We start from the raw sequence: 9,590 nt of genomic DNA, 5'->3' as shown, positions 1-9,590 counted from the left end.
AGATCCCCATTAGGAATCTGCTTTTTTTTTTTTTCCCCCAATTAGGAGCCCATTTGGCTTTTGATTTACATAATAGAAGTCAGTGGAATTTGTCCAGTACTTTTGAGCAAATGACTTTGTTTTAGAAAAAAATTGATATATCTATGAGTAGTTAGGTGTATCATTAATCATTCTCAATATAAAAGTTAAAGATACCATGAAGGTAGGATACTAGAGTAATATTAAATCACATGACCACTTATTGTGAAAACAAATTATTTATAATTAAATAAGAGTGAGCCATAGACTTTTAGGCTTTGAAATAGCTTCAGAAAGAAAATTATTTACCAGGTGATTGAGTTTTTCTATCCAGTATGATCATTTTTTTTTAAATATTTCAATTATTTATTTGAGAGGGAGAGAGGGAGAAAGAGAGATTGAGGAGTGTAAGAGCAGGGGGAGGAAGAAGCAGACTCCCCCTGAGCAGGGAACCCAAACAAGGCTGGATCCCAGGATCCTGAGATCATAACCTGAGTCCCAAGACCCTGAGATCATGACCTGAGCCGAAGGCAGATGCTCAGTCCACTGAGCCACCCAGGCACCCTAACCGGTATGGTCTTTAGGAAAAATCTGTTAAGTATATGACTAGCTTGCTTTGTAAAGTCTCAAAGGGAAAATTGCTAATTTCCATGTTAAACATGCTTTGTTATTCAGGAAATTCTTTCAGGTATCAGGAAATTTGGTATAAAAGAATGTTTTGATTAAATTCGGTTAAAGAATCGGTATATTCTTATAAAAATAATCAATGGCCTCATGTTCTTTGTTCTTCACTGTTCACTGTCATAATTTATCTTTATTCCTAGAAATGATACTGAACGTATTCTGATGCCAGCATTCATGTATAAATGTGGTAGATAATTTGGCTCCTGAATAATAAGGACCCAGCTTCAGGCACCGTTAGCTCAGGAATGTTGGGAGGAATTTTGAGTTCTTACGTGAAGGCTGAGCATGAACAGCCATGTCCTCACCATGAACTACGAGGACATGGACGACCCACTCGGAGGCATCCGAGGAGTCTCTGAGTCGGTGTCATAAACCAGTTGTCATCAATTCAGAGAAACCATTCAGAAAAGTGGTTGAGGTAGATTTGTATGTTTCTAAATTCAGGGACTATAAAGGACAAAATCACCTACTTGGGGTATTTCCTGTGAAAATTGTAAAACAGCATATTGACAGAAAAGATAAATGTAATCGACCTAAAATAAGTCATTTGATTGTGACTGAACAGTAAAATAATTTGGCACTTAAGAATACCTCTAATCCTACCACCGTTAGGGAGAACGAGACAGAGACAGAGAGACACACACTGACCACTCAGTAGTTATTCCAGAAAGAATGGTTCACATGATCCATTCCAAGGTAAATTCAGGTTAAGATCCTGTGCATAACCTCAACAGGCATCATTTTTATTCTTGTGTCTAAACCATGTCTCTAAATAATCTAACATCCTTCAAATGTTTTCCTACCACTTAGACCGTGTTTCTTTTCTTCTAAACAATATATGAACTGTGAATAGATCAATTTCAAAATAACCCTAGCCATTACTGGATTAAAATTATTCTATGGAAAATCTTTTGGGCAACTTCTCACATTGGCTGAGCTAAAACTTCATCCTATAGTTTTATAGATGGTCTTGGTGCTTGAATTAGAGTCTACTAAAATAAAACGACTTACACAGAATTCTTGGCCAAACTTGAGGAAAGGATTCTGCCTCTGCCTCTCTTCAGAATGGGATGCCTGATACACAAAAGAACTCAAGCAGAATTTTAAGATTACGAGCACAAAATCATGTTGGTGTCTGTGCATGGACAATCAAACATCTTCTTAGGACCCTCATTCAAAAGTTAAATTATCCAATCTATTGTCATATGCCTGGGATAAATAAAGACTGTTCTGATCCATAAGAAAAAAAAATGGTTGTCAGATAATCAAAAGAAGTTCAAGCAGAATTAAAAGGCTACAGACACGAAGTCACGTTGTTACCCATGCACGAACAACAAACACAATGTAGTGCCATAGGCATATTGGAAATGAAAGCTGCTCTTATACAGAAACAAACTGATCGCTATATCCAAATTAGTATATATATATAAAGTTGCTTTTTACATAAGACTTGGCAAGAACTGAACTCAAGTAAATGCAGCTCCACACCACCTGCTGAAAATCATTTTGACACCAGGGCACAGAGAGTTCTTTGATATGTGGATTATTTACTGAGGTTCAAGGTAGTCTGCGTTTTATCATCGGTTTTCATTGTCTTGGCCCTTGTTCAATCCAATTTAGGAGAATACTTGAAATACTGTCTCTTAGTAGCATGCAAACACTCTAGGAATTTGGTGCCTTCCTGAATAATCTATGCTTGTTCTGTAGGTACAACCTAAGACACTTCTCCAGAACAGAACAAAAGAGATTAGATTCGCTTTAGTTTAAATTGTCTAAAGAGAGTTCTCGGTTGTAGATGTGTTAATGGCTTTAGTACAAATAATGGAAATAGAATCACACATTTTTGTGACTCATCCAAGAAGACTTTCGGTTTTAGGTTCTTCTGGAAAGCTTAATCACCCTGGCCCTTCTTTTAACAACTTGGAAAATGTCTTGCCTGATTAGGAAGTTAGTCATTTCACGTTCTGACATCTAAAACAATGAGAAGCTTAAAAACCTCACCAATTACATTTATAAGTAACAGGATACATCACTTTAAAGATGAAAAGCCCAAGGACCTCTGGCGCCTTTCTTTGTTCTTGTTAATTTTATTTTCCTTTTTGAGTGGCAGATGTTTTGTAAATATCTGCATTTGAACTCAAACAATAAATGTTGACAATTAGGTCTCTAGCCTAGTTTAAAAACAGTGTGATTTTGTATCAGCAGATTCTGTATTCTGAGAGCTGACCTTCCTTCTGTTCGATGTTTTCTTTAACAATCAGCATTATTCCAAGGCAAATGGGATCTTTGTCATTTAGCTTTAAAACTTAGGACAGTTTTAAACAAAACGTGTTCTGAAACGGAGTGATAACGTAAAATTTGGGAAATGTTCTTCCAGTCCTCATTTTCTTGAGACTGTTTATTCCTTCTTGTTTTAGCAGTTGCCTCAGACTTGGTCACAGACATCCCCTGAGGCTTTGCTTTTCTATTTATTTTATCCATTTAAGGTTAACATATTAAGAGTTTTGCTACCGAGAGATTAAAATAAATATGTTTGATGGAGCTTTCTCAAGGCTCCTGGACTGACCACGGCCTTCTTCCCTGACTTCACTTCTTCAGTACAGGTCATGTTAAGGCTTCCAAGGAGAGTTTCCCCATGAGTTGCTACATTTTTCTGTGTTTTGGTGGGTGGGGGAGATCATGTGCCCCTTATTTGTATGCACTGAAAAATCAGAGATAAAATTCATCCTAATAAACTTTCCTTCATTTACTTTTTTGAAAGTCAGTTGCCCTCGGGACTCCTGGATGGTTCCCTCTGCCTGCTGTTCCCCCTGCTTGTGCACTCTCTCTCTCTGACAAATAAATAAGTGAAATCTTAGAAAGAAAGAAAGAAAGAAAGAAAAAAAGAAAGAAAGAAGAAGGGAAAAAGGAAGTCAATTGGCCTGTGAGATTTTACTGTAAAATTCACAGTAACGTTTAGTACCTCAGTATAAGAGACGGCCTCTCCAGGCAAGAATGTGACACAACGCAATGAGGTGACACAAAACACTACATAACAAAGCTATCATCTGTAATGTTTTCAGCTTATAGCTCTAAAAAATTAATTGGAGTGACTATCATTGCTGTGATTTTATCCATTCTCTATCTTCACTGCTTTAGTATTGATTGAATACCAAGGTGTTAGGAATTTAATCTGTCATTAAAAAGAAAACCTTTGCCTCTTGGTTCATAATTATGTCTCCTGTCATTTAAGTGGGTTCCCCCCCCCATGCTATTATATTTCTCCATTTCTCGCCAACCCTGGGAGAGAAGATAGGTATCGTTGTACTTAGCAGGTGTTCACATTTTATCATTAAAATGTCACAGTAGTGATGAACAAAACCGGGCTTTCTTTCTATAAGAGGTGATCTTGGATTGCCATATTGAAAGGAAATGATGGATAATGAATAAAGCTGACCACACGAGGACCGGAGAAATAGTCAGAAAGGACGAGAGGGCAAGAACTCTGGCAAAGACAAGAAAGTCAGGGAGCTCATTGGGTGCACTTTCTAGAGACTGAAGGGAAATATATTTATCAAAAGTCCTTCTTGGCAGATCATGACAGATTTTTTTCATTTCAACCTTATCCCCACTTAACCATAATGTATAAATATTTTAAATTATCAGATGTTAGAGTGCTAATGTACATGGAAAAGGAAAGTGTGGGGCTAGAGAAGTTCATGTTCATTTAAGCAAAGGCAGAGTGGTTGGGGTGAAACATCTCTTTCAGAGCTCTCATTCTTAAAGAACTGCTTCTTCCTATGACAGCATGTCCCTCCCCTTTGGTCTTAGTGTGTGGATAAGTAAGAAACTCTAAAAATGACCTAAGACAATATGCCAGGGAAAGAACTAAGTCATCTCAGATATCATAAAATAATACACAATATCTTAAAACTTTTTTCTACATCAAGCCACATTCCACCAACCAGATAATATCTAATGAATTAATCTCAATTGTTATACATCAAACACTTCATTGGGAAAAAACACTGTATCTAATCCCGAATCAGAAATGGATTTTGTAGTAACTATTCCCTGCATCTTAAGAAAAAAAATAGGTGAATCTCATCTTCCTTGACTGTTCGCTCAAAAAATATGTTCAATACATTGACTCAGTAATATATTGAATAATGTAAGATCATGAGCTCAAATAAAATAAATTAAATAATGTTACAAATTGAATAATATAAGGTAATGACTTCAAAGTACCAGACTACCTTCCAAAAGAGGACACATACCAACCAATTGACCCCTTCAGGCTTAGAAAACAAAACTGTTAGTATAAATGTGAAAGAAATTTAATTTTTAACAAAATTCCCCTCGACATCTGTGAGTGGTCACTATTAAACAAAAACCTATGTTTATGTTTATGATCATGAATCAATAATGACTGAAGTTTAACTTGAATACAATTATAAATTTTGCCCCCCTTATTAAACCCTGATTTAAAATAAGACTAATGATAATGTGATATTAACTCACAGGTACACCAGAAACAAGACAAAAACACTCTTTCGTGATATTTTGTTCCACACATAGTGAACAGATTAATGCATCATTTTTTTTCTACAGGAAAACTGAAGAGTTTAATAGCAAACCCTCCAAGGTCAAAATGAATACAGGTATGCTGTCTCTGTTAGTTTTAAACTCTTTAGCCTTCCTCTTTAAAAATCATCTTGGCCCCAAATCATTAAGTTTGGTACTCTGCTGATCTGATTAGTCTAAGTTCATTACTTAATTTCTTTGTCTTTGTACTTCAGTCCTATGGCTATCAAATGTAGAATTTTCTGTTTTGCTATCTTCTCTTACTCCCTTTTTCCATTACCATATCTTGAAATTAACTCCTACACGCCCCAGGAAAAAGTAGTGTGTCATTTGATGCATACATTTGAAATTTCTCACTTAAAATAGGCTAAATTCATAGGCAAATTGCTCTAGTGGAAAATATTTAAAATTCCCCTTTCTATAAACACTTTATGTTAACAATGTTAACAGATAGAGTACCAAAGCTTCATGTGAGATCAGCTTCATTAATCTAGACATGATACACATAAAGTCATAAGCATTATATTTTATGAATGAAAACAGTGTCCCCAACTACCTTTACCAACATTGAGGTCTCTGAACTCTGTATTATATACAATTAATTGTAACAGTGTTTGGGACACATGCTAGGTACATATGAATTTTTTTTTTCCATAGTAGAAATATTTTAACATATTTTCAGCTTTCCTCCCTGTAATTGTTATATTCTCTATCAAGTAATTCTGTAAAATAACTTTCCCACTGAAATTCTGTAACCTATGTTCTAAAAAATGCTATTTCCTGTCCACGAGTGATGACTGGAAAGTTGTTTCAGCCAGTTAACTCCAATGCAAAGGAGAAAAGGTAGTTCAAGACCTTTTCTCACACCAAGCTGCCTGCCTTTATGCTGTTGCTTATTATTAGCAAAATGCCCTAAGGGAGGGTTAACAATCATTGGTGGGAACCAATATACGTAATCCCTAGATCAAGTGTAGAGACATAGTCACTTGTCTTTGTCCATGAGTTTGTGGCTATCCCTTAGCAGAAACCTACAGCAGTTGACATCAGCTGGCCCTGAAAATGCAGTTATAAATGTGGAGAGCCACAGGCAAGATGAGGATATTGGACATAATAAAATATATAAGGAAGGCTTAGAAATCAAGAGAAATGATAGCCCTAGAAATGGACCAAGTAAAGGCACTGGGACAATTGGAAATGTGGCAGGTAGACACTGGAAATGAAAGCAGAAATACTAGTAGGCAAAGGGATTGAAGAAAGCAAAAAGAATAGAGAGGAACAGGTGAACAGGAGAAGTCATGGTGTAAAGTCACTCCAGCAGAATGACCACAGCAGGAAATTATATTTGCTGATTGTTCTCAGGCATCTTCCCACAGATGTATGCTGAGGCTAACTTCCCAGGATCCTTCGTTTTGTGGAGCGCTGATTTGCCTTTATATTATAATGCTGTTAATGACAGAGGTATAATATGTGATTATACGAAATATGCTGTATTCATTACAATGCATTCAATAATTAATCTTCCTTGTCATAGAATGCAATCTCTAATAGCAAAGGAGGCAAAAGGAAATTTGTACATTTGCTTAGGTCCCTGCGGTACTTGAGCCAAATTACTGCTCCAGCAGCATGAATGTAATTCTCGAAAACATGCTCTCATTAAAAGAAGTAAGCTCAGCTCTATATGGAATGCGAATTTGCATAGTTATTTTGCTTATCTGGGTGAATTTACACACGTATATGTATATAAAATATGATATTCAAACATATGCATACAAAGTCGATTAGAAGTGACTGGAACCTTTTGTTTAAAACTCCAAAGTAACACTATAATGTTGCTATAAAAACATACCACTTTAAAATATATACATATAAATATTGCTGTAGGAAGTTGAAGAAAGCATTGCTGCTCTATCTACAAAATGAAGTAAAAATTAGTTCCTAAATATCTGTACATAAAATTGGTCTTGGTTATCTACTTATCAATCATTGAAGAGATATATTACTATTTCAATGTCCATGCATCAGTCACTAAAAGGTTTTGAAAAAATATTAAGTTAGCTTTTTCATTTTTAGTCAAATGCATTATAGAAGAGCCAAAGAAATGGAATTCATTTTTCATAGAAAAATACCTAAACAATGCATAGAAATATACAAAACATGCTGTATTTCCACTCTTAGAATTTGTGAACCATTGTTTTCTAAGGAAAATCTTGGCTCTTAAAGAAAGGAAGGAGAGAAAGGCATCAAATAATGCATAGTGTGTGATTTACCCATGAGTGTTTCCCAGCAGTTGGAAACGGCTCCTAGGAGGCCTACAGCGGGATGCAAAAGTGGACCACTTTGCAGGCTGGGAATGAGTGTGAAGGTGAGAACAGCATCATGATTCTTTAGAATGACCTCCAGTGTGCAATACAGTATCCTCATTTTGAGATCTGAAAAAAAATGTACCTTCAAGGAATAGCAGAAATTATCAACACATAAGTAAGTAGAAACAGAATAGAATAGATTGCTCTCTCCTAGCAATTTCACAAACGTCTCAACTTTTTGAGGGGAGCTCTGTATTAAACTGTTAATAAAAAATGATGCCCCATTCATTTTATGTAGGTCTGAGAATGGCTTAGAATACAGAAATTGTTTAACACAGAGATTCCTACCCTTCTCGTTTTACAGAGCCAAGATATCTTAGTAATTTTTAGCCATACTCTCAAGCCAAAAGAAATACCTAACTGTTCTATTTATTAATTAGTAGGGGCAGACAACTTAATAAGTACTTATGTTCTACCAACTGAGAAGGAATTTGAAAAAAATAATATACTCTAATAAAAAAACAATCATTTTATTTTATTCTTTATAACCATAGTTGCCTACTAACGGGATGTGTTTGTTTGTTGGACATACCGAAACATCTCAGATCATGGAATTTGAGCCTACGTTGCCCCTCTCTTCTACTGGTCCAAAATTATTTTCAGAGGGTACTTCGCTCTTTGCCACAGTGGTCACCCAAACCCAGCTTTTCAAAGATGTGATATCATGTCAAGGAAGACAATACAATCTATTACACTGAAATGGGAACAAGCTCAGGCTAGTGGTTCATACAGCGTCTGATAGGTATTACTGTGCTCTTGTCAAGGACATAAAACAGCCTTCCCAAACCCTTGTGAATCTCCTGATGGGGCCCAGGGTGCCTCCGTGCAATTTTGGAACAATGTGTTTAACCAGTGACTCTGAATCTCCTCATTGTGGAATGTTTCTTCCTCATTCCTGCTGGTTTTCAGATGTTCGGAGTTAAAAGAACTAGAAAATGAAATTTCTTAGAGGTCAGTTTCCACTTCCAACAGCCTTGACTACCCAGTCCTCTTAGACCATTGATAGCTGCTATCCACAATATCTTTACTGACAGCACCTTTATCTGCAACACTCCTCCCTTGTAGCTATTTTTTTTGTTTTTGCAGTTTGATAAAATCCTGTTGGTGCCTCTCATGAAGATATCTTTAGTATTGTATGTTTCTACCATTTCTGCCTTTCTGTGTTTGATCTTTGATTTATTTGACTTCACGTCTGTTGCTCTAAATCATTTTTCTGTATTCGTTATTGTCCTCAGTAGGAAACTGTTAAACACATATTTAAGAAATTATATTCTGATACCAGAATCACTCTACCAGTTTTAAGTTCTACTGACCTTACGGCTTGTGATTTGACCAATAATTAATTCAAATCGCACCTCCATGCACTCTTAAATTCCCTCACTTCCAATAAACAAAGTGGTTACTTTCCTTTCAGAAATAAAGAAAAAGGGGGAAAATGAGAATACCATGTGGCAATATATAATGATCATGTTATCATATTGGTGGTTCTATTATTTGTTTTTCTTGTTCTGACTTTCAAAAGAATTCAATTTCAGTTGTTTTCATTCTGAGGGAATGAGCAAAACTATTTATTGCACATTCCGTATACAAAGGAATGTAGGAATGAAATTGGAATCTGTTCATAAATAGAACATGAACCTTCTAATTTTAGAAGACTAAACTCCTCACATCACATTGAAATAGCTGATGCCTTTTCACTTATTTTATTTCACATTGCGATTTGCATAAAGTTTAAGTATATAGATCCTCACATACATAGTATTTCAAAGTATAAAAACAATATAATTTTTTAAACATTGGTCCTTTCGATACTGTATATATCAATATTACCTTTGATTCCAAATAGGCTAATTATTTCAATAATAATAACTATGAGAAAATGGAGAATTTCTGTAATAATAGATGTTTCTTTATGAATCCTATATATCAAATATACCATGCTGTATAGGTTAATAACTTTTA

Source organism: Enhydra lutris, unplaced genomic scaffold (genome assembly GCF_002288905.1).
Source record: "Enhydra lutris kenyoni isolate GAN:26980312 unplaced genomic scaffold, ASM228890v2 scaffoldscaffold11, whole genome shotgun sequence".
In the NCBI taxonomy this organism is placed as follows: domain Eukaryota; kingdom Metazoa; phylum Chordata; class Mammalia; order Carnivora; family Mustelidae; genus Enhydra; species Enhydra lutris.
The sequence above is the reverse complement of the archived record's forward strand: the minus strand, read 5'-3'. Positions refer to the sequence as shown.